At 35.4% G+C, this 3634-nt stretch overlaps 1 non-coding gene across 1 annotated transcript; it reads left to right on the forward strand.

The window, feature by feature from the left end:
- The first annotated feature begins 267 nt into the window (after window positions 1-267).
- LOC124886222 lies at window positions 268-374 on the forward strand. The gene has a single exon (XR_007043308.1). It is a non-coding gene; the product is annotated as a small nucleolar RNA R71 (small nucleolar RNA).
- Window positions 375-3634: the final 3260 nt, after the last annotated feature.

Below are 3634 nucleotides of genomic sequence, written 5' to 3' on the forward strand. Positions count from 1 at the left end.
TTGGGTCATCACCTTGGCTATATTTTCAACCCTTTCTTTATTTTTATTTCTTTGTTCTTTATTGACATAGGATGCAGTGGGGAACCCTATGGACACCTCAAAGTCCTAAATGTACCATCCCTAGTTTTGTTAGTGACTTACTCAAGTAAGTTTGCCACAATACCATATGACAACTTCACCAGAGAACCACCAAATGCATTATCCACCATTATCATATTTAGTTGGTCCAATGCCCTATAAAATATTTGGAGGAGCATCTTCTCTGGGACTCTATGGTTAGGGAATTGCATCAATTTGTCATTAAAGTACTGCCATACCTCATATAAATGATCACCACTAAGTTGATAAAAATTTATGATTTCATCTCTTAGTTGTAGCATTCTAGATAGGGAAAATATTGATCTAAAAGGCCTTCATAAGTTTGACCCAAGATGTAATAGACCTGGCGGGTAGAAACTGCAACCACAACACCACTTCACCCATTAGAAAGAATAGGAAAATCCTCAACTGAATAGATGTTTGAGTGATATAAGAAATATCAAAAGGGGCATACGCCTCAATGAAGTTTTCAAATGCAAGTTGGAATCTACGTGTGCTTGACCCCTGATGTTGCCCAAAACTACACCTTAATTAGAAGTATAATGCAGTCAATGCAAATATAATAACCCAACTAGGTTGGGGTCGATCTTACAGGGAAAATGTGAGCAGTTGTTTGTTTTAATTTAATCCTTGAGTAGTGCAGGAAAGTAAATGGGGGGCGGAGGAATTGTTATCAATATCAAAGAGTAAAAAATTCTTAAGTGCTTTTAAGTTGTCAATCAGAGATGAACACTAGGTCTCTGTTCCCCCTGATGTCTTAACTCCATAGTTTTCTTGTGATCAACCTACTATTCTGTTGCTATGCATGCAAAGAGTATAAGCTAAGTATTATTAGCCACATTTTAAGGGTGAAGATAAATCTCACCCTTTGACATGGTTATCATCGCCGAATGTTGTCTAGTTGCCCTTTACTACAGCCCCAGTTCACCTGATCCTTGGTTATTGGACCAAGTGATAAGATGGAATGCAGGGACTATAAGATGGAGGTAGAAATCCCAAATTACTGTCCTAATCTTCTTTTCCAAATCACAAGCTTTCTTGGTTATCGAAAGAATGCGAATACAGACTTTTATCTCAAGATGCTGTAGGTACTAGAAATTAGTTGTAATGAAGAAGAATTAGAATACATGTCTAACCCTAGAACAGATGTGTCTCACATTTTCGCTACATTGCTAATTCGCCTGGGTTCCCACAACCCTAGCTAAGGAGATTAGCCGCTCATGTTTGTGGAAAAAACCATGATTATCAATGAAAAACACAGAAAATCAATCACGCAACAATAATATGAATAAACTCCAAAGTCTTGAATTGAATAAAAGAACCCAAAAATCTCAAGAACAATTGTAAAGTATGTCAAAGTATGTTGTAAAATGTAATAGAAGCTAAACTAATTAAAGATAAACCCTAGGGTTTTTAAAGTACTCAAAATAACAGTAAATTTCTATTAAAAACGAGAAGGTAAAGTTAAGTTTACAGTCAGTTCGACTTGGTCGTCACTCGTATCCTCAACTTATGAGTCATACCCTGCCTTGTCATAACCAGTCCAACATCTAGTCTATCTCCGATTTCAACTCTCTACTTGACTTACGATTATAGCTCACGATTCATAAACAAGTGTTCGACTCAAATTCTTTATCCGTATCCACTTAGGACTTTAGTCTTTTCATATCTTGATCACTGGTTTGCATACGATATCTCGATACGAGTCGTACGCAGAATTCTGACTCGTATACTACTAAATCTTCAATTCCTAGATAGTACCATTTATTTTGTTATGCTTACGTCTTCATTATACGACTCGTATCCCTCCTTAAGGCTGAGATACTTGAATCGTATCTCCCTTAGATTTGGTTCTTCAATTTCTCTTTTTGTTCTGTTGTACTTACGACTCAGCATACAAGTCGTATTGGTTTGTTACGACTTACGTACTGACTCATATATTGATCAAATTTGGTCTTTTTTAGGTCTTTTTATTCTTTTTTCGTTCAAGTACAGCTGTTGACCTGTTTTACCTACAATTTACACCAAAGTGCATCATATCTTACAAAACACCCTAAGTTCAGACATAAATTATTTGTTTTAAGCATCGAAGTGTCATGTTTCCAAGCCACATCAATACCCTCAACTTAGACTCTTGCATGTCCTCAGGCAAATAAAACTAAATACTATTTTCTACCCTCTAGGCGATGCTCAAAACAGAAAGTTTCAAACAACCCATGGCAATGATTTTGAATTGAATTTTATTTTTTTTGTTCCCCCCTTTATTTTTAAATTCTTCAACTCACACTTGCATATAATAATTTTAACACATGCAGAAGCACGAAGGGATTCGATGATGGTATTACATTAGCAATATATAATTGGGCATCGATATATTTTACAATTGTCAAACACTCTAGTAACCTACCATCATAACCCACGTGTACTCACCATCAAAGAAATCCCATTCTCTCTTTATGTATTGACTTCTTCAAGTATCTAACAAATATCTCTCGCTCTCACAAAGAAGTATCACCGATGTGCATAAAATACCATAGGCTTACCCTTATGCTCTTTTCCTAAGTTTTTCGACAGTCATGGTAAAATCACTATAGGACTTTCATTAGCTTGTAATGTAGGCTAGGGGCTGGTAGGATATCTTTTGGGATTTTTGTAGTGACTACGCCTACTAGACCCTACGCTTTTCTTGGGGTACTTTCTACTTTTTCATTTATTTTCACCCTTATATAATCATTTTTGTAAGTATATTCTAATCGGGTTATGTTTGGCATTTTCTAGTGCTTATATTTCTTTTGCTTTTGTAATACTTGGAATATTTCAACTATTTTTCTTCTACCTCTTTTTTTCATACGCATTTGAACTTACGCACCCCCATGTAAGCCCCCTTAACTTAAGATATTAGCCTAAGTTGAGGTGCACATTATCCATAGGAGGATCAGGGTCAAAAGCAGATTCCTTTCACCTAAATGAGAATATGATAGGTTTAAGAAGAAAAATTGGTCTACTAAGGCTAAAACATTTGGATCAAGGGGATTTACTCATTTGGTAGGCATTTTAGGCTGATGTGGACTCACATAAAAAGGGCCTATGATCACTTCCTACCTAACTATCCTATACGTCGGTAAAAGCAACTTGGCAAGTTCTAGATTCCAACACAGTCGAAAACTCAGTAAACCTTATACACACTTGCACAGGGCTATATTACTAAGTACCAGATATCCAACTCTGCACTTGTTTTATCCCTACCTGTACTATCCCTAATCTAATGCCATTATCAGATACCCAATAGTTTTGACACAAATATACAAATCATATGATTATTTAAACAATAAAATTTTGAAGGTGTTCAACATTTTTAACTCTTCAGCACAGTTAACACTGCTTTTAACAAAATCAACTCAAAAATTCACAACAATCAGTAGTGTCAATCTTGATCACAAAAAGAAAAATCAGAATCAAAATCTTTAAATACAACCCACATTTTCAAAATCCATAAAAATTATAGTTAAAATTCAAAATATCTGCTGACATAGGC

This window comes from Capsicum annuum, chromosome 7, assembly GCF_002878395.1.
Source record: "Capsicum annuum cultivar UCD-10X-F1 chromosome 7, UCD10Xv1.1, whole genome shotgun sequence".
Lineage (NCBI taxonomy): Eukaryota > Viridiplantae > Streptophyta > Magnoliopsida > Solanales > Solanaceae > Capsicum > Capsicum annuum.